The sequence below is a fragment of the Mytilus edulis genome, unplaced genomic scaffold (genome assembly GCF_963676685.1).
Source record: "Mytilus edulis unplaced genomic scaffold, xbMytEdul2.2 SCAFFOLD_1511, whole genome shotgun sequence".
NCBI classification, from domain to species: Eukaryota; Metazoa; Mollusca; class Bivalvia; order Mytilida; family Mytilidae; genus Mytilus; species Mytilus edulis.
Genome location: NW_027269187.1, coordinates 1 through 23,898, shown reverse-complemented (window position 1 = coordinate 23,898; position 23,898 = coordinate 1). Strand labels below are relative to the sequence as shown.

Here is a 23,898-nt window from a genome sequence, read left to right as displayed (position 1 = left end):
CATTAAAAGAAACACTATCAATGTATAGTTACAACCTTTCTATCCAATATCAACTAGTGGATCTTTTCATGGATAGGAACAAGTGCCAGGAAAATAATGTATATTGTATATCTCTACGATCCAAAAACGGTTTTGTGACAGTCTTAAATTACGATACACACCCATTTTTCTTTTTAATTCAGGTAAAAAACATGCTATATAATTCTTCCTTAATTAACCAAAAACACGATAAACACAACTTTGTTTTTGATCGCATTTTAAAACATGGGCGCAGACATCTTTTTATTCCGCAGAAAATATACTTTAATCCATAAAAATATTTATTTAGCGATACTTTAGACATTCTATATATTTCCTTATGTCTACAGCATCTTTGATTTATAATTGTATTTCTTACTGGTCATTTTATATAATTTAGAAATGTCCTTGACCAAAACATTAACCCCGTTACCTCCATTTTAAATATTTTGTTTCCGGTAAGTTAATTTTTCGTCTGCAACATTTCTACTTTTACAGCCTCAGGAGATTTAAAACAACGAAATCCTTCTGGGTAAGTTACAATATCTTGATATGATAGGTAGGTGTTACGTGTATGTGAGGACACGAAGATTTTTTTTATAGTATTAATTCACAGGCACGACGTTCTGTCAATACTAGTATAAAAATATTGGCAATTGGAAGAAAATAGTGTCCATATATATAATATAAAGAAGCCGGGTTTGTACTAACATAAGCAACATAATGGGGGCCACATGACGTTGTCACGAGCAGCATTTGCTTACCCTTGTGCACCTGTATCACCCTCAGTTTTTGATAGGGTTTGTGTTGCTTAGTCTTAATTAGTCCGAGATTACTCTGACGTCTAATGGCTGTTTTGCCAGACTAGCTGGGGCCCTTATATCCAGGGCCCAGCTTGTCTGGCAAATTAGCCGTTGGACGTCAGAGTAATCTCAGACTAAGTCTTTATTTTTTATACGACCGCTAAAAAAATTGTGGTCATATACATGTATTGGTGTCAATATTGTCAGTGTCCGTATCGTCTAACAACATTTTGTTTCCTGACAAAATCTTTAGTACAGGGCTCACGCTACCGGGCTACCATGTCGAAGAAGTTGCTTTCCCGACCGTCACTTCGCCTTACCAGATCCCCAAAACGAAAACAAGTTTTTATTGATAATTAAAGAAATTCAGAAATGAACATTTCATTTTCTAAAGCATTGTCTTTTCAGTGTGTGGTAGGTTTTTTTGATGAAAAGACAACTTTTTATCACTTCATGCACTTCTGGTGCTTGTTACAAGAAAACGTACATCAATCTAACTTTCGGCAGCAAAATAAGTTTGTTACTTCATTTAAACATGATAAAAGTTGCAAACTTAAGATCAACCCAGATCAACTAATATTGGCCAATTAAAGTGCCGCATTATATGTTATGACAAATTACAATGTATAATACAATCAGTGTTCCAGCTAGGTTGTTTTCAGAGGGTGCAGCGCCCGCACTTCCGAGTGCCACCCTGTGCCCTTTATACAGTTTCCAGGGCGCCCTGCCTTTTTTGAAGATCGATTGTATATTTTTTGGTTCGTATTGAAATAATCTGCTAATTACTAAATTTTACCTGGTATATAACTTTGATTATGACCCCAAGCTAATCAACGGTTACAACTGGTGTCATAATCTGTTGTTATAGGTAATCAGTTTATCGGATGGGTAATTAATCAGGGGTTAAAAATTCCACTAGCCTGACGCCCGGGACTAGATCAATTACGCCTCGGGCAGTTAAAATGTGTAACCCGATATGCCCGACGGACTAGTAACACAAAATTCTTGACGTTTCCAATATAGAAAGTGGAAAATCCCTTCATCACTATTCTATGTTAGCCAATCCGATTCAATTAATCCGGGATTCCAAGAATTTGAACTGGTTTGTACAGGTCCTGTTGTACATATTTTAAAAATAGAAAAACAACTCTGGCTGCTCGGTATCGTATGTTGATTGCAATTCTAGTACTTTAAATATTGATTTCTCATACCATGGCCTGGGGTATTGTACATTGCTGATGCCGAGATTTTCAATTAACGGTATTTGGGGGTATGATGTATTGATCGGTATTGACCTGTCTTGTCGCACAGCTCTTGAGCACGAAACCATGCAACAAAATATTTCTTAATATTTTAATACGGGAAGCCCAGGAACTTTATCCGTTTCAAAACGAAAAACTGTAGATGAAGGGGGTAATGAGACTGACAATTCATCCCTCCAAAAAATGCCAAATACGACCGGGAAAAGTGGAAATGTTTTTATAGTGTCTAATAATTAACGGTACCAATTTTGTTGCACCAGATGCGCATTTCGACAATACATGTCTCTTCAGTGATGCTCGTGGCCAAAATATTTGAAATCCAAAGCTTATTTAAAAGATGAAGAGCTATAATCCAAAAGGTCCAAAAAGTATAGCCAAATCCGTGAAAGGAATCAGAGCTTTGCATGAGGGAGATACATTCCTTAATTTATAATAATTTATAATATTTTGTGACAGCAAATTTTAATAACACAAAAAATTTGTATGTTCATGCCAGTAACGAAGTACTTGCTACTGGGCTGGTGATACCCTCGGGGACTAATAGTCCACCAGCAGAGGCATCGACCCAGTGGTAGTAATAAAATTAACGGTACCAATTTTGTTGCACCAGATGCGCATTTCGACAATACATGTCTCTTCAGTGATGCTCGTGGCCAAATTATTTGAAATCCAAAGCTTATATAAAAGATGAAGAGCTATAATCCAAAAGGTCCAAAAAGTAAGACAGGAAGCCTGCCAAGTCTTTATCGCGAGATTCACACATTTTCATGCTAATTTGGAAGCATTTGCCTTTGATCTATTGTTTTGTATTTGATCTTTACAATTTGGCCAAAAACTCACGCATTTACCATATTTACTACCTGTAAAAAAAGTTGGCAGAACTAGGACACAATGATTCCTCTGGCAAGGTTGGCTGTTGGTGATGAAAAAAACAGACGATGCTCTGTAAAAATTGCCGTTAATTGCCCCAAGCACGCAAATAAAAAGTCTGCTTTGAATGTGGGAACAACTAAATTAGGTTAAGCACCAACAGAATAAATAGCAGATTAACAAAAAATATGAAATACAGTGTATAACATGTATAATGTCTTCTTCAAACAAAGGACACACATTTTGTATTAGGCAGCAAACTCTTGATTTTTACGGCATACTAGGGCTAGCAGGTCAGTTTTGATGGACTAGCAGTTCTTCCAACAGGGCTAGTGAAATCCTGCTGCCAACAAGTCTTGGGCTAGTTAGCTGTTACAAAAAATTTTAACCCCTGTTAATGAACATCAACATTAATTCATTCTAATAGAATCGGTCAGTCGGCAATTATCTTTGAAGAAATGTGCATACGACAACTTGGGCATATTTACATCGATCTTCTACGTACTGTTTATAATCCTCCAAAGAAGGAGCACACCCGAATAAAGAAAGATAACTCAATCTGATTTTTTCCTAGCATTGAGTAACCCACTTAACATATTCTAAAATATGTCTACATACTTCTTGCTTAATAAGAATATATATATGTTAAGGTATTTTGAGTTATGGGAAAAGTAAAAGAGGGTCTTAGTAGCAGTGTTGGTAGGGTGCCTTGGTCATCTTTTTCTGTATTCTTTATTTTGAATACAATTTTTCATTGTTGCTATATCCTAACATTCTGCATTTACTGAGCACAGCTGTTTTGTGCTGTATTGCCATTTAGCACAGCAGAGGAAGAAAGGTGAAACTGGTAAAGTGTATCAGACCATAGAAACAGAATGAAGTAGGTCACCTTTTCGAAATTTACTGCATATAAAGCTCAACTGTGCCTAACAATGATCTAAAAACGTGTGTGACAAGCTGCTTGACAAGTTTTTCAGCCTATAAAGTAGATAGAGTTTTATATGGGCTAATGATGTTGTTCTTGTATATTAAACCAGTGATTCAACGAATAAACACAATGTTTGATTAATATCTTTATTAAAACATGCCCTTTTCATATTATCATATCACGCGTTAAATGCCCTTTTTCAGGATTGGCACCCTTTTTGAAATCCTAGCTGGAACACTGACAATGTATACCATATTAAAAGCCACCTTTATAAAATCCTTGTTAGATGTTGCCTAACCATGTCTTGTAGGGTTGGTAGGTATGCAATGAGATTTTTTTCAGCAACATAAATTACAAGCTAAAGACAAGAAGAGGATGTAAGAGCAGGAAAATATCTTACATGTAATTAAAAAAAATTCATAAAAAGTTTTGGGTAGACTGCTTTTTAGATAGGTGAGCAATGCAGAGTTCTCTACATTTTTTCTGCCTGATGGTCCTTGAAGAAAAAAATGCAGGTCCTTACTATCATTTCTATTGCAATTTACCAAAATTGTGTCGGTCGTTCCCAAAAATGTGGTGGTCAATTCCCAAGGACCACCACATATCCATAACTCTGGCAACATCTAACAATCTAACGTTATTTTGGCCTTAGTAGAGTCCATTCAAACTTTAAACTGTTGCTTTATATGGGCAGGAATTCGCTAATGCTACTTTAGTGTGACATTGTAAGAAAAAAATAAAAATCATTATAAGGTTCTAAATTTTTTACAAATTATTGCTACAAATGGTGTCCTTCTATTTGTAACCAAAAAAATCATTTTTAAACTTACGTCAGTTTGGAACCAAAGCAAATAATGAATTTGGAGCATGTAACATGGACACTTTTTCCAAATTGAGATTAATGATTCCTTAACTTATTCAACATTCAATATCATATATATTGATCACAAAACATTGTCTATCATCAAAACTCTAAAATTTATATTTTCATTTCTTTCAGAACTTTTGTGAAAGCAAGTTTCCTCTACTTTTCTGTCAATGTTACATGCAAAGTTTAAGAGATAAATACAGTAAGAATCATTTTCTTTCTGAACATGTAAAGGCTCTTTTTCATTGTGTTACCCTCACATTAAAAAATTGTATTAATATTTTTGCAATTATCTCATTTCTGTCATAAAATAGTGACTTAAATGTTGCATGTAACGTGGACACAAAAAATATGAATAATGAACCATGCCAGAATTGACCTTAAAAGATATAAAAAGCCTCCAAACAACCATCTGAATGTAAATTATACAATTATACTGCCACATTTCTCATACATGTATATGATATTATTTAAATAGTCATTTATTAGTGGTTAATACCAAAACCATTCACCTAAATTTCAGACAGCAGACATATTTTTTAACTATACCAGTAGTTATGCTTGTTCATGGTGGTACACTATGGAAGGCTAAATTAAACGATATTCAAATGTCAAAATAACCAGAAAAATAAAATTAAGACCAAAGATAGATCAATTGATAGAGGAGTCATCCAAAATTTCCACAACATGAAACATTTTTATATCAGTAAGTAAGCAACCCGCTTTGTTATGCACAGGGATGAGATTGATAAGAAGACAACCACACAACCATCAGCATCCACGAAGTTTCTCACTCAATAACTAATACTGACAAAGTAAGGGTACAAAATGATTACATGTATCCCTCATTCATGTGACACAGTTACACTTAAAACTAATAGTATGAAAAACCAAGACAAAACATGGACAAATCTACGAGAGGTTGATACAGCTGCATTTATTGAGAATCTTGTTTTCAATCGTTTACATAACTTCTATAAAGAACAATTTGAGTTTCATCTTTGAGGTTGTTGTCTGATAGACATATTACCCTATATCTCGTTTTATTTCTGCTTGTTAATCTTACATTTATGATAACTTTTTAAGGTTTAAACAATAAATTTTATTTCAAACATTAAAATATTCAAAACAAGTTTCTTATTTCTTGTTTTCTGTCTCCAACATCTTCAACTATCTATCTGAAAAAAGAAAAAAACAAAACACAATTAATCTACCCTCAATCAGAACCAAAATCCATGCATAGATTATAAAATTTACAATAATATAGAAACTCTCAAATATCTTGTTTCGATTTTTCAATGCCATTTCATCTTGAAAACTTGTTACCTAAACTACAGGAAGCCACAATTTAAAGGGCCCCATAATGACCAGTGTAAAATAATTCAGAAGAGAAAACCAACACCCATTAGACCATAGGCCTGTTTTCAACTTTATTTGGCCTTCTTTTACTTTTTTATTTCATTAGCGTCACTGAATAGTCTTTTGTAAACGAAAAGCGTTTCTGGCTTACAAAATTTCAATTCTGGTATCCATGATGAGTTTATTATTATTATTTTGAAATCAGAAGGAGCCTGAACCTCTTATAATGCAAAAGATATTCTGGAATGTCAATTATTGGCATAACAATTTAAAAAAATGTTACAAATTGAATTCCTCATGATTTCTATAATGAGCATCAGTAAATACACATGATACATGTGTTGACTGATGAATGAAAAGGGATAAATAAACAAGATTTTGAAATAACTATCTTCTACACTGCTGTAGAATGGTCAAATTGGAGATCACTAGTATGTCTGCATACACAGTCACCATCATCTGGTTTTCTGACACAGAACTACTATCTGACTGGCTGAAAGGACCGTCACCACCTGACTCACTAATAGGGACCTTATCAGACTGGCTAACACAGACATCATAATCTGCCAGGCTGATAGGGTTATCACCATCGACAGGCTGAAAGGGATATCACCATCTGACTGGCTGACAGGGACATCACCATCTGACTGGCTGACAGGAACATCACCATATGACTGACTGACAGGAACATCACCAACTGACAGACTAATATGAACATCACCATCTGCCAGGCTGACTAGGACATCACCATCTGTTGGCTGACAGGGACATTACCCTCTGACTGGCTTACAAGAACATCACAGACTGACTGGCTTATAAGAACATCACAGACTGACTGACTGACAGGAACATCACCAACTAACTGATTGACTGATATGTACATCACCATCTTCCAGGCTGACAGGGACATCACCATCTGTCTGTCTGCCAGGGACATCACCATTTGACTGGTTGACAGGGACAGTATCTTTTTGCAGCATCTTCCTGAGAGTTTTCTTCATCACATTTATTGCTGATCATCTTTTTCTTTCTTAGGTTTATATTGCCTGTAGATTTTTTTTATTAAAAATTGCATGTAAATTTTCAAGACCGACACCAATTTTGTTGTCAATGAAGAAAATACACTTCTAAAAAGAATATCTATATTTAGAAATAAAGATGAAGTTTGATGGTGGTAAAACAAGTTAAATTATCAATAATCTCTTTATAGAGTAAAGGAGTAAGTAAATGTTATCAGTTCTGTTCATGCGTGTATTAACATAAACAGAAAAGTAAAAGGTTGTATGTCAATGTTACATACATGAAGACCAGAAGATGAAAGTGGTGTGCTTAATAGTCAACTTTGGAGAAATAATATAATTGCTGCCCAGTAATAACTAATTAATCATTTAGGTTATAAAATGTTATATAAATGTCTGACTTTAAGGAAGTAATACCTTTGCATGTAACATAAAAAAATCTTGACACAAAATATTGTTGTCAATGTTACTAACTAGTGTTAAAAGACAAATTAAACAGGAAAACATGAAAACGCTTTAATTTTGTAAAATAAAAATAAGATAATAGCTCCATATGGCAGTAAGTTTTGTTTACGCATGTAACACTGGCCTGAACATGTAAAAGTCTAAATAATAGACTGTCAATGTTACATACACAATTTCTTAATGAAAAAAAAGTTTAATTTGGGTTTACTTTATACATTATTTTTTAAAATAGGTATCATAATAATAACTTTGAATATTAAAAATTAGATTAACTGTTGATTTCAACACAGTAAAATCTTCTCATGTAACACAAAAAAGACCTGATACAAAAATCATAGTCCATGTTACTCATAAAGTTATCATAGGAGCATCAAAGAAATTGTGTGATGACAATATTTCAGATGTTAGTCATTTATAAACTCAGATAAACTCATTTTAAAGCTCATAACAGAGGTTTGGAAATCAATGCTTTTAAAACATTATAATTCTGGGTTATGTATGTAACATTGACAGGAACACCAACAAATGATGAGGAAAAATTGCTGGTCAATCAGGAAAAAAATAAACACAAATAGTTAAAACTCATTTATTTCTTTAATATCATTTTAATGAAGCAAATTTAAATTTCAACAAGATTTTATTAATTGAATAATTGTATGCACATTTATTATGTTGTAGCATGTAACCTGGACGCAGAAGATGTGTCAATGTTACATGCCTTTAAACAATAAGAATTACAAGTAAATATTGTAAAGTCTAGAAATCAAGAAAGATCAACAACTTCTCTGTTAAGAATTCAGCATAAATTTACATTTGATTTAATATTATCCACTGGCCAATTATGCTTTAAGTGTAATAAAGTAATATTGTTTTTATTCTGGTGTCAATGTTACATTTTATGTTTTCAAATTAAGTGGCCAGTTATCTTTATAATACTGAGAATGAATACAAGTACTAGTTAATCAAATTGGCAATTAATCTGTGGTATTTCATGTAAAAAAATAGATTGATAAGGCAAACCGTACAAAAAAAAGCTTTTGCATGTATCATAGACACCTTTCCTTTGTAAATATTTTCGTGTCAATGTTATGTACAGAAATCTCTCCAGCAATAAAATGAATATCGTAAGGGTCAAACCTGTTTAAATACAAGATAAACTTATATTTTTTGACAAAATTGCAAAGCAAGTCACACATCATTATCAAAGAACCTAATTTACACAGAAAGTGCATGTAACACTTCATTGTGAGGTCAAATTAACCTGGTCCCACTCTCTTATCATCTGCTTGATCACTGGTATATGCCTAGTGTGAAAGATGACAAAGCCACATTTTAATGTAATTGTCAGTGGGTTGAAATGTGAAAAAAATAATTATGGTAATGCTTACTATAAAAAGTATACAACTGTTATAAAAAGATGAGTATTATTGGGCAGTATTGACACGAAAATGAAATAAATTTTCTTACCTTCTATATTTTTCAAACTTCAGTTGATTGATAAAAATCATGAAATCCAAATTGTACCAATTGTTGACACCTTTCAAAATTTGCCATGCTGGACCAATAACTTGTTTCCAAAGCTAATCAGCTAATGAAAAGGTGCATGTAACATTTGTGTACCGGGAAAAGTTACATGCACTTGTCCGTTTTCAAACATATTTTATTTGCAGCAATAATCGGATTCTGTACAAAATGGGGTTTCTAAATGATAGACGGATCATTTTGCAGTTGATTTTCAACTATTATAGTAGAACAATTCTTCAGGCATATTCTAAATATGACTAGGGGTTTTGCCACTGCAGAAATGTCACACTTTTTGTCTACAGTTTTCAACTACCAGCACATAACAAGTGCTGATTTTTTGTTGATTTTTTTAATTGGATCCATTTTTTTTGCATTTGGCAATAAAGACTAACCCACTTAGATATTTAAACAATGTTTATTCTCCATATTTGCATGATTTCTTTATTTTTTAATTGGATAAACACTATTGACCCTAAAATTTCACTAGCAAATTCCTGCCCATATACTACTTCACAACACAGAATTACTGAATGATATATTTCCCCAGAAAGGAGTTAAGCCTGTCAGTGAACCCCAACATATCCTAAGATCCAGCTAAATTATATTAAATGTTGTAACTCATTATATTATAGTTCCCAAAACTATCAGATACAAGAAAATTTAGACATGTTAGATAAAACTTCATTGTGAATCAATAGTTATTCTGTATATAGTTCCATCTAATTGTTACGGCTCTGAAATATCAGTTATTTCTTATAATGAAGACATTCCTAATTATTCCATGTGCATGTATTTAGTTTAATCATTAAATTAATGAACAAAAAATAGACAAAAAAAAAACAAGTTAGTAAGAAAATTGTACGAGTTTATATAATTACTTGTATTCTGTTTTTCAAAGCTAACGTTGTAGTAAATCAGATAATACGGTAATATGCCATCTGGTGTATCATAATGCTATACTAAGACTAAGAGGCTATCTGACTTTTGTTAAGTTCCTTTGTGAACTAACTAAGCTAATTAGTAAATAGTCAGGTGTTCTCAGTAATTCAAGAAGAATTTTATTCTTATATTATCCTTGACTTAGAATTGCTGTTTTAAAAAAAAATCTGTTGGCAAGTTACAGTCAAACCTGCTTAAGAGACCAACTGTATTAAGTGAAAACCTGTGTTATAAGACCATTGATTTAAGATCCCTCTTAAGTGCATTTCATAAAGATTGAACCTGAATTAAAAGACCACCTGTCTTAACAAGAGACCAATTTTTTTGCTCTCCCTTGAGAGGTCTTTTAAAACAGGTTTCACTGTATATGAAATTCAGATTCAAGATGTATTTTTTCACAACATGTCCAGATTATTTTAAATGGACAAGTGGAATTTATGTTAACATTCATTAACATTAAACGTTTTAAAAACCTCTTGGTTTTTTACATGTATCTACATTTTGTAACTTTATGGCCTGGCATGTATGACAAATTTTAGTTTGGTCAAAATTATATTGCCAATATTTTTTCCAAATGGCAAACAATTTTTTTATAAGTACTTAATTATCCTTCTTAATTACCCCTCCCCCTTTTCTCCCTCACCCAGTTCACCCTTGCAGGAAATTATATTGGATATGTGATTAATATGATATTGACTATTCTGACCTATACATTCCGGACCTAATTGTAACGAATGAATCTGATGATCTATGTAAATATTAGAATGTAAAAGTTTACTTTACTTTAGTTAATGTCAGATCTGATCTTCACTTTATCGTAAATGCAGTTTTACACTGAAGATTATCACTGAAGTACATTTAGAATAAATTGAATTGCCTGTTATGGGTGAGTTTAATTATAGAGTAGTCATTATCGTATTAAGCTAACTACATCGTATCTCTCTCCATGTAATGGACCACTTTATCATTGACAGAAGTGAAAGCAAAAGTAATTGTATCCTTATTTGTCAATATCGGAAAGATATCGGAGAAAACAGTGGTTGTTTAACACGTTGTAGCATTGACTTGACTTTCATTGATTTGAATAATTTCTACACAATTAGTCAAGAATTTCCCAAAAGTTAGATATTATGAATAATAATTTGAAGATAAAGTTATTCACTAGGGACCCATAAAGCACAAATTGATAATCTTAAGAATATTTTTGTTAGAAGTAACTTTAAGTATAAGAAAAGAAAAGAGAAGAAGAAAAAGGACCAGGGAATATTAGTATTTTATCGTCAGTTTCTATGTCAATGATTGTGTGACCTTTTATTGAGGGTTCAATAACAATAATAATATGCAGCTTGCTATTTGGGAGAACTATAATACTGAATAAACTCAGGGAGGTCTGAATTATTATCATTCATCATAAAAAATCCATTTGTATATAGATAAAAATACATTGAAAATCATGACTCATAAATAATATCTTGTTCATAAATTGGTAAACAAAACTTTTATTTATTACAGTCATAAATGAAATGAAATATGATTTAGACAATAAGTAAATAAAACAATCAAAATTGCAATTAAAGAAAGAACTCAGTATTTAACAAAGAATTTATTAAATTTGAAGAATGTTGCTAAAGCCTGCATGGTGTAAGTTAATATGTGTTTAAATTAAAAAGATCATATGGTTAGAGAAGTGGGAGACTAACAGCAATGAGGGCATTATTATATTCTATTGTAAGTTCATCATTATTTGCTGGATACCAATTTTCATGGTACTTACATTTGATAACTACCAATTTTAATGTTCAACAAAGTACAATGTTGATGTAGGCTTGTTTGTATTCAGATTTTTGCTAAACCACAATATCAAATATCCACCATTATTTGTCTGTAGCATGCAGTTCTGGTCAAACTATGGCAGTTATTGTCAGTGGCAGTCCTGGTCAAACTATGACAGTTCTTGTCAGTGGCAGTCCTAATCAGTTGTCAGTAACATTCCTGGTCAAACTTATGGCAGGTATTGTCAGTGTCATTTCTGGTCAAACTATCATAGTCATTGTCAGTGGCAATCCTAGTCAGTTGTCAGTGGAAGACCTGGTCAAACTATGGCACTTATTGTCAGTGGCAGTTCTAGTCAAACTATAACAGTCATTGTCAGTTGCAGTCCTGGTCAACCTATGGCACTTATTGTCAGTGGCAATCCTGGTCAGTTGTCAGTGGCAGTCCTGGTCAAACTATCACAGTCATTGTCAGTGGCAGTCCTGGTCAAATTATGGCTTTTATTGTAAGTGGCAGTCCTAGTCTGTGGCAGTCCTGGTCAGTTGTCAGTCCTAGTGAGTTGTCAGTCCTGGTCAAACTATCTTGTCATTGTCAATGGCAGTTCTGGTCAAACTATCACAGTCATTGTCAGTGTTGTGGTCAAACTACAGAGCTGCCATTGATTTAACCATATGTACTGTATGTATGTACAATAGATTACTTGATAAACATCAATGACTAGCACTTCTATCAATAGAACATTTTATCTATAGCAATAATCCATATCTTTATTTTACAGCATGCCCTCCTTAGGATGTGTATTGGTTATGATAGGTGTGGAATTGATGCTGATCTATTGATGGTCAATCTGTAAGGTAAGGTCACTTCTATATTACTTATATTTTCTTGCATACATTTTGTTATTACACATGTGGTCAGAAATCTAAAAAAAAAATTTTGATAGTTTACAATCAAAACCCTTGTAATTGAATGCAATGGATATACTCCAAGTCATAGTAACTTTTTAAGTTTTAAAGCTTTTTTGAAGTATTTTTAAAGGTTTTTATTTAAGTAAGTAAATAGATTTATATATGTTTAATGTTTATAATATTGCATTGATATGAAGATTTGTGTGAAGGAAGATTTTCCAGTCTGATAAACAAAGTATTGGATTGTTACCATGTTAACAATTAATTAGCACTTGATCATGAAAGATCTTCATCAGATATTGATTTTACTGTCCATTTCTTGACCCACAGAGAGGAGGAATATTAAATCCCTTTATAATAAATTTATATCTATACTGGACATCAACGAATGTAAAATCTTAGTGAAAAAGGTAGGACTAATTTTCAATTATTTTCTAAATTTGCTTTCTCTCCCAAAAAAGTCGTTAAATTTTGAATTGTAGCTTTACCATGTTCAAATATGTACTTTTGAAGTTCTTTTTGCATTTAAAATTAATATTTCAATACATACAAATCAAACTATAACTAAACTAGCTGGTTCAGTAATGTTTATTTATATCACATTAGCATGTTAATGACTATGATCATGATTGTAATATTTGCCACTGTTTGATAAAATTAAACAGTGTCCAATCCAGCAATTTTAACTAAACAGTAAATTGGATGACCCCTGACAGACCTTTTTTCATCATGTTCATGGAATTCTTTCCTCTTTATTTTTTTCTTTCCAGATTGATAGGTCTAGGACATACTTTTAGGGACGACATCAAAAGTTCAATGTAGGATAAAAAACTTAATTCACATAGTTTTTTCACTGACCCCCCACCCCCCTCTTAACTTAATTTGGGAAAAATTGATTTACCAATAGGGATATATGTAAAAATCGATTTTAGATATATAAAACTTGCAGAATTTCAACCCCCCACCCCCAAACTATTTGATTTTAAGTTTTTTATCCTACATCGATCTTTGATGTCGTCCCTTAGTACCAAAGTACACCAACAAGTTGACTTTCAATGACTTTTATGTAATCATGGTTATAAAGTGTAAGAAATTAAAATGGAAATTTTACTATTCTGTAAATTTAGAAATTAGTGCGTGCATTTATTATTGCATTAATTTCAGACTAAAATGCAATTTTAATTTTTGTGATATTGAGAAAAATCCTAGTAAATTCATATAAAAATTCAAAATGCGAGTTTAAATTAATGCGATTGTAACCTTGTTACATTTTCTGCAATAATAAAAACATCGCAATAATATCTGAATTTACAGTACCATAAACTCGCTATAAGCCTCTAAAACTTGAGCAAGAAAGGAGGAAGCTATTTTTCTACTCAAATATATCAGCTTTTTCATTTATACTCAGTCTACAATGGTCTATACATATAGAGTTACTGTAAATTCAGAAATTATTGCGTGTGTTTATTATTGCGATTTCACCATTTTGGACTTAAATGCGATTTGTATTTTTACGATTATGAGAAAAATCCAGTTTAATTCATATAAAATATTTCAAAATGTGAGTTTTAATTATTGCGTTTACAAGTCTGTCTCATTTTTCGCAATAATAAAAACCTTGCAATAATTTCTGAATTTACAGTTACTAAAAGATGTATGCAATATTTAGTATGTCATGACTTCCTTATTATTAGTTATAGAGTTTTAAAAAAAATTCTTTATTAATCCAGTAACAGTACAAATACTTTGAAGGAATCTTTGTTTTAAGCGACATATATACATAGAATTATAGCAGTTTTGGATCACCCAAGTTTTTCTCTGTCAACCATTAAGAAATTAGTGAGAGTCCCTGAAAATTTAAATTTATTCATTCAACCTGTCTTACTATTTCTCTGTTCGTATGTCCTGTACCAAGTCAGGAATATGGCCATTGTTATATTATAGTTCGTTTCTGTGTGTGTTACATTTTAACGTTGTGTTTCCTTGGTGTCGTTTGTTTTCTCTTTTTTTTGAGTGTGAATTCACATTACTATAAGTCGTGTCACGGTACTTATCTATCCCAAATTCATGTATTTGGTTTTGATGTTATATTTATTCTCACAGGATTTAATGTTGTGTTGTTCTCCTGCGTTTCCCTCAGTTTTAGTTTGTTATCCCGATTTTGTTTTTTGTCCATGGATTTATGAGTTTTGAACAGCAGTATACTACTGTTGCCTTTATTTCGTACAACAAATATTTTGTTCACATTTTTTCTCAGGTAATACTGATCATGAGCAGAATTATTATATATTCTGTCAGCTGCTATAAATATTGACATGGGATTTTTTAGTCAGGATGAATGTTTTAAATTTTTTGTCACACTTATCTTAAGTTCTTCTGAACAGAATTTCTCAAGTACCATTGAACAGAATGACTTTACATTTATTAAAATCTGGTAGACGCTGAGTTTTTGATACTTTGAAGAACAAGTGGCGTAATGACATTGTATTGCAATCTTGTTTGGAAAACAAATTCAGTTGCTAGCCACCTTTGACCCAAATCTTGCTTTATAAAAATTGAGAATTTTTAACTTGGAAAATAGATAGATAATTCTAATATAAAACCTTAGATAGATATCAGACTGTTTTGCAGAAATAGTTAATTAAAATGAAACATACAAGAATTTTTATTCAATTATCCAAAGTTTTGACCCATGATTGTCTATGCAACACACATGTGCACATCTTACATAGTTAGAAGGGGGTTTGAGTACAACAAGACCTATCATCACATGTCAATTATCTGTAATCAGAGATACAATCAGTACTTAATTAACAGTAAACATACTCTCTAAACTTTGTGGTGCAGATCAATTATCTCTTCCTGCTAATCCATAATCTTAATCAGCTCTAAACTTATTTATGGAGCTTGATGTTGGCAATTTCTTCATATATTTGTAAAATGTTTTTTCTATTCTTCTGTTTTTCAGTTTTTGTTTGATACTTGATGCATGAGTAACACAACAGGCAGGGACGGATCCAGCCATTTTAAAAAGGATGGGGGGGGGGGTAGGGGGGGTTCCAACTATATGTCCCCATTCAAATGCATTGATTGTCCAAAAAAAAAGGGGGGTTCCAAACCCCGGAACCCCCCCCCCCCCCTTTTCTGGATCCGCCACTGACAGGTGCCACATCTGGAGCAGGATCTGCTTTTCCTGCCACATTAAATGAAATTACACCTTTTTTGTGGTGATGTTTGTGTTTCTCTATCTTCAGATTTCTATGTTATGTTTTGTAATCTGTTGTTTGTCTTTAGGTTTATTGTTTTTTTTGCCATGGTTACTTTATCTGTTCTTTGATATCTTTCGGCTCTCTTTTATAGGGAAAATAAAAATGGAAGTAAAGGACAAAAAAGACGGTAACCTGAACACTGGTATAGGCATACAGAGTAAAAGAGCTTCATTTGATAGCTTTAAATCATTATCATGTTGTATGAAAAGTTTTTGCAAGTCATTAATCCAGTTCTTATATATTAAAGATCAAATTGCCTGTTACCTTTGAAAGAGAATTGAAGAGGGAATAATTAGCTTTGGTTTTCCTTTAATAACAAACTTATGGTTAACTCATAGCATTAAAGTAGGATGTTAATAGTATTGTTCAAATCGTCTCCATTGATTTTGGTCAAGTCGAATTTATGATTAATGATTATTTATATGGTATTAATGAGACCTTTAACTGTAACTGTAATTTTTAAGTGAGGCAAGCATGAAAAGACTCATCTTGTTTTTTTGAAGATGACCTTTGAGCTCCAATCTCTTGTGAATTGTACACGACATGTAATCATTCCATAAATTATGGAGGGTATTAACTATTCAGCACACATGGCACACTGGGCCAAGGGAGCTTTTTTTATTACTTGGGGTACGTCTTCGTCTGTTAACATTTATAAAAATACTCTCCTCGAACTACAGAGACAAATTTAATCAAAAAAATATCAGATGAGCAACACAGGCTCCTTAGAGCCTCTAGTTATTAATATTTCAAAAAAAAAAATTAGGATCATATAGCACTATCATAAGAAATGGATGGGCCTCTGGTTTTATTTCTAACTGTATCATTAGTGGTGTTACATTGATGCTGCCAAACTTTCTAACATCATATAGTAACATAGCCATCAGAAGTTCATTAAGATAATTAAGTTAATTAGTTTTAAAGAGAATTCTCCATGGAGGTCTATAGGAGTTATAAATAAAACACTTTAAAATTCCAGAATATAAATATTTAGTCTATTTTTAGTAACAAAACGTGTTAACTTATTTCATTTATAGATCTGTAATGCTGAAGTTCAATTAATCATGAAAAGTAACTTTCTTTGTTTACATCAGCCATGCTTTATATTTCTTAGGGTTTTGTAATCATTTTTGTAACCAACAATACATTGACTGATTGAGGTTAAAATTACTGATTGAGGGAAGATGGTTTGTTCTGTAAAATTCTATTGGAACTTTGCTAGCTTTTTATTTGATTTGAAATTTTAGGTTTAAGTTTTGATATATTTTAAGGTGATTTGGAATTATATTTGAAAAAAGTGGATTCCAATTTAACCTCACTGGAACTCAAGGAATTTGTCAATGGCATGCTGTTCCAATAATTTGGGGATATATTTAAGAGGTTGGACCTTAGATAAACTTACCATATCACCCCCTTTCACCTAGGATTTTTGTACGACCGCAAAAATTGAAAATTACTGTATTACAATTATTGTATATTGGTATCACGTTGGCGTCGTCGTCGTCGTCGTCGTCGTCGTCGTCGTCCGAAGACATTTGGTTTTCGCACTTTAACTTTAGTATAAGTAAATAGAAATCTATGAAATTTACAAGCCAGGTTTTATGACCACAAAAGGAAGGTTGGGATTGATTTTGGGAGTTTTGGTCCTAACAGTTTTGGAATTAGGGGCCAAAAAGGGCCCAAATAAACATTTTTTTGGTTTTCGCACTATAACTTTAGTTCAAGTAAATAGAAATCTATGAAATTTTGACACAAGGTTTATGACCTCAAAAGGAAGGGATTGATTTGGGGAGTTTTGGTTCCAACAGTTTAGGAATTAAGGGCCAAAAAAGGGCCCAAATAAGCATGTTTCTTGGTTTTCGCACAATAACTTTAATATAAGTGAATAGAAATCAATGAAATTTAAACACAAGGTAGATGACCACAAAAGGAAGGTTGTGATTGATTTTGGGAGTTGAGGTCCAAACAGTTTAGGAATTAGGGGCCTAAAGGGTCCAAAATTAAACTTTGTTTGATTTCATCAAAAATTGAATAATTGGGGTCCTTTGATATGCTGAATCTAACTGTGTATGGAGATTCTTAATTTTTGGTCCTGTTTTCAAATTGGTCTACATTAAGGTCCAAAGGGTCCAAAATTAAACTTAGTTTGATTTTAACAAAAATTGAATCCTTGGGGTTCTTTGATATGCTGAATCTAAACATGTACTTAGATTTTTATTATGGACCCAGTTTTCAAGTTGGTCCAAATCGTGGTCCAAAAATTAAACTTTGTTTGATTTCAACAAAAATTGAATCCTTGGGGTTCTTTGATATTCTGAATCTAAACATGTACTTTGATTTTTTATTATGGGCCAAGTTTTCAAGTTGGTCCAAATTGGGGTCCAAAATTAAACTTTGTTTGATTTCAACAAAAATTTAATTCTTGGGGTTCTTTGATATGCCGAATCTAAACATGTACTTAGATTTTTTATTATGGGCCCAGTTTTCAAGTTGGTCCAAATCGGGGTCCAAAATTAAACTTTGTTTGATATCTGACAACAAAAATTGAATCCTTGGGGTTCTTTGATATGCTGAATCTAAACATGAACTTAGATTTTTGATTATAGGCCCAGTTTTCAAGTTGGTCTAAATTGGGGTCCAAATTAAACTTTGTTTGATTTCAACAAAAAATGTATATTTGGGGTTCTTTGATATATGATTAATCTAACCATGTAAAGATGGAAACTTTTTGTAGTGTTGTTTTTCAAAATAAACCATTATAAACAAATTAAGTTATTTGCCATGCTCTTGGACTTTTGGACTAGAACCCTCTGTCAACATATATTTGTTCCACCTAACAGAAGTTCCAATGGAAACTTTGTTAAATACCATGTCATAATGTCTGATCCTGTTGGAACAAATATTCTGTAAGGAACATTTCTGCAATATTTATTCCAGTGGAAATGATATTCCAGAATATTGTTTCCATTTGGAACTGCAAGACTCCTACACTTTTAAAATATCAACCGGGGAGAGAAGGCACAAAAATGTATATCATGTCACTGGTAATTGATTGCCTTTGGCAAAAAGATTCAAATTGAAAGTTTACTGCATTAAATTATTTATGATGCACTTAAAGTAATGACAGATACAGTTTTATCATTGATAATGAATTAAATAAATTTCTAAATTCAAAGAAAATCATGATAAATGGATCAAGAATGTCTTTTTACCTTTCTGTCATACACATTTTGACAGCTGATTTTAGGATATTATACATCGTAACAAGATAAGAAGATATTTAAATGTGGGGTATTGCCATTATTTTTTGTCTGTCTTAGTTATGGTAGTTTAAGTCAGAAAATCTCCCTAGAAATTACAGGACTAATTTCAAACAAAGTTTTATATAAAATTTGTTTTTTTTTGGTTTCTGAAAATCAACCAACATGCAGCTATAAATAGGTTTAAATAGAATCTAAGAATATAAGGGACAACATTAAAAGTTCAATGTAGGATAAAAAACTTAATTCACATAGTTTTTTCACTGACCCCCCTCCCCTCTTAACTTAATTTGGGAAAAATTGATTTACCTATATGGATATAGGTAAAATCGATTTTGGATTAACAAAACTTGCAGCATTGTTGACCCCCACCCCCAAACTATTTGATTTAAGTTTTTTATCCTACATCAATCTTTTGATGTCGTCCCTAATGCAAGTAAAAGTCTGCTATCTTGTTCAGCATAATGGATTAAAAATCTGATAGGGACAAGCAAATTCAAAATTTCAAGATTTATCTACCTTCAATCTGTTTACTCCTGAATATCAGGTGAGCAATTCAGGCTCGTCTAAGCCTCTTGTTTTTAATACAGTTTTCTTCTTCACTAAGTCATAGAATGGAATTATTCTTCAATTAACCAGTATGTTATTTCCATGATAGATGAAGTGAAAGACAGAATAATTCAGTGACAAAATGGAGGAAGAAGACATTAATTGGAAAGAAAGATGCTTGATATTAGAGACGTCACTACAGAAATTCAGGGAACAAGTGACCAAGATCAGAGAAACACTTGGATTCAAGGTAAGCTATATACAGTGGACACATATGTTTTTGTGCTAAATTGGGCATACCAATATTCACAGGTTAAGAGAAAATGGCATTTTTTCATGTTTCATTTTGTGGATTTGCCTAAATTTTTATATGAGCCTTGATAAAATTAATATGTACTGTGTTTAACATAAAATTTATGGTTATCTATGCCCATGAAATCAATGAAAATTTGGTTTATTATATAAAAAGTGAGATGAAATTTTTTTTGTGCCTTTTTCAGATTTTTTTTCGTTTTTCCCATGGAGTTGTGAATTTTGAAAGTTCCCTTGGTATCGTAGCAGGATATGGCATTTAACATTTTTAACATTTTTCGATTCAAGCGTCACTGGTGGGTCTACATTTGTAGACGAATGGCATCTGGCTTATATACAAAATTTAGTCCTGGTATCTATGATGAGTTTACTTGCCTCTTCTTATTTTTCTAAATGCATATGACATTTCACAAAATTTCTAAAATTACAGTCAAAATTACAGCTCAGGTGGATTTTTTTTGTCCACCAGCCCACCATGGGAGTGGGCACCGGTAGGGCAAAATTTCTACCTTGTCCAATCTGCCCCTCCCATAGGAGTGGGCATGCATTTCCTTTGTTTAATCTAAAGACTTACAAGTACAATCGTTTGAAAAAAGATGTTCAAGTGCACAATGAGGATGTATCAAAACTTAAAATACTGGAGTGCTTCCATTGTTGATAGATAAGAAGATGTGGTATAAGTGCCAATGAGACAACTCTCCATCCAAGTCACAATTTGTAAAATAAACCATCATAGATCAAAATTTGGCCTTCAACACAGAGCCTTGGCTTACAACTAAAATCAAGCTTTAAAGTGCCTCAAAAAAGGACTTGTGTAAACCATTAACATTATTAAAAAAGGGAAACCAATGGTCTTATCTGATGCAGTCTTTTTATGCAGACACAATTGGTTTCCATGTTAAAAGTTTACCCTGATCATCCAGAAATTTTATTCCATAATATTCAGTTTCCTGCAAACTTGATTAGGATTTTACTTCATACTTAAAATTGACATATTGACTTTTAATCTTGTCTTATCAAATCTAAAGTATTAAATAAAAAGAATCTATGTCTGTGTCACTGTCTTCCATCAGTTTTAATTGTTATGCTTGAGCAAATACCCTCATATCTATGTGATTAGAAAACCAATCAAACTTTTATTGGACATACTTCTTATTGTTCAGGGAGCAATCCACCTTTAAGCTGGACTGATTTTTGCAGTGATAGAAAGTTAAGTACTAGAATAACACCTAGCTGCCAGTTATATGTCTGAGACAAATTCATCAACAATCTTATTGTCCATAAGTCTCTTAATACTTAAAGATAAAAACAAATAAATAATGACTGCTTGCGGATCATAGAATTCTTGTGTTTCATCACTCACTGGTTACTTTACATAAATAAACCAGAATATCTCCTATAAAGTACAAGGATGCTCCATCTGCACTATCATTATCTATGTTCAGTAAAATGGGGTAAAATCTCTGATATGTCATTAAAATTAGAAAGATCATGTCATAGGGAACATATGTGCTAAGTTTCATGTTGATTGCAGAGTTCGCGAAAAAGGTCAGTCCTCAGGATTTTACCCCCAAAATTTTGCTTGGACTGACACAATTTTAGTATTTTTCAATAGAATTAATAGTGAGGACCAGTGGATTTTCTTCAAGGACCACCAGGGGAAAAAAGATTTCGCGAACTCTGTGATTGGACATCAACATCATCAAAATCTACCTCAAATAAAAATTTTAATCTAAAAATTGAACAGACAGACAGATGAAGAGGAGCTAGGACAAACAAACGGACAGATAAACAGACAAGAAAAATAATGCCCATAAATGGGACATAAAAATAATTTTCTCAGTAGATGAAAAACATGTATCAACTCACAAAACTGCATGTGATGTTGTATTTATTCAATATCAATGATATATTTTCAATCTGTTCAATGTATTTATATTTGTCATGTGATAAATTTTCAAGCAATTAAGGGTTCTTTAATAAAGTATTGTGTAAAGAATCTGTATATCAACTTTGCAAAATGAATGCACTCTTTCTTTAGCAAAAGTATTGAGTTTTGCAGTATACCTCCTAATTCATTTAAAACTAGGGAGATTATTGCATAATAATAGATGACTAATACAACCTATTATTCCCAAAAGTCATTGATACCATCTGAAACTCAGCCAGCTGTCTTACAGTGCTTTAGTGCTATCTTTTTATCCCAAAAATTTCTCAGATATAAATAGTATTAATTTTTTAAACAGATAACAGATGAAAAAGTTGTTACCTCATTAAAAGTTCAAAGCTTTTTTATATGAGCACCATATTTCTTTTATCTGCCAAGAAGCTATTGTGTATTGGAATGCCAGATAAATGGTTGACAATCAAAGCTTGATTGAAAACTTATGTGAAAACTACTTAAAATATTGTTTATTGCATTCTTCATCATATCGGCAATGCTTAATTGTTCTTCATTAAGCTATGTAGCAGATGAAATACCCACTTTTTGGAATTATTCCAGTTAAAATCGTGGGAAAATATTCTAAATTGTAAAACCTGCATTTCTGTTGGGGTTACGATATACAGTCTATATCTAAGAATTAGATAAGATTTATGTTTTTATGCTGATAAAAATCATATGTTAGAATTTACAAGGAAATAATCAGTGGGTGTTGACTGAATTTAATTCTGATTTTAATTCTGATTTAATGAAGGGCAAGGATATTGATCTATATTCTTGGGCGAGTTACCAGTGCTTTGAAGCAATCTTTGTAAGTTATGATTGTGCTCACATGTGAAAAGACCTTAGAACTACCTGCTCGTATAGAAGCTTGTGTCCTCATTTTCGTTGATTGGTATACCAGTTTTTAATTTGTATCACTACTACTTTTCTTTTTAATAACTGACTTGAAAGGAGTGGGTTCACTGGTTTACATTTGTCCCTAGCCTCCTTCCGATTTTCCCTCAATATGGTTCTGTCTTATAATTTTGGTGGCAATTTTCTCTTCAACTTCAAATCAGAGCAACCTGAAATTTGGCATTTAGTTACATGTGAGCATGCTCATATTGACGTTGTATTGCCAGATTCATAGCTTGTCCACTTTCTGTTTCAAATACTTTGAATTCCTACACAAAGTGGCTTTGTATAAAATTTAAGTCATGACGTTTTTTTCTTAATTATTAGGATTCAACTTTCATTTGAGCATGCTTAGTCTCTGAATTTTGTGTGATGAGTTTTGACATCTATCACTCATCAAATTCCTGTTTACCAAATACTTACAAGTTACAGTGGGGTATCATTGCAATACTGGTTACAGTTTCAACATGTAGCTAAGTGTTTTATTAACAGTAATTAATCATTAATTACTAATACATCATAAAAAAATAGCTTATTTTACAAAAACAATCAACAGAAAAATACCCAAGATATATATTAGATAAATTATTTTATATCATAGATCATATAAAAAAAAAGTAGGGTTTCTCAAGAACATAACAGCTAGTACAAAAACTCTTTTTCAATACAAATAATATCTTATTTTATTTTAAACATTTTTAGTGCAAATAGATATATTAAAGAAGCTCTGGAATGATTATTGAAGTCCATGTTTTCTGACATCAACCATTGATAGATAGACAAAATATTGACCTATTCCCCCATTGATCTTGTAGTTAGATAAGACAAATATTGACCCATTCCAAAGTCAAACATTTTCTGTAGTTTCTCAATGAAAGAGCCGTAAATCATGTTACAAGTCTGATTAACTGCATTGTTTTTTATACATCAATA

The 23,898-nt window shown here is 32.2% G+C and overlaps 1 long non-coding RNA gene across 1 annotated transcript; it reads left to right on the top strand.

Moving 5' to 3' along the window:
- The first annotated feature begins 456 nt into the window (after positions 1-456).
- LOC139509660 (uncharacterized) lies at positions 457-20,062 on the top strand. Its single transcript, XR_011661789.1, has 3 exons — positions 457-550; positions 12,607-12,682; positions 19,924-20,062. It is a non-coding gene; the product is annotated as an uncharacterized lncRNA (long non-coding RNA).
- The last annotated feature ends 3,836 nt before the right edge of the window (positions 20,063-23,898 follow it).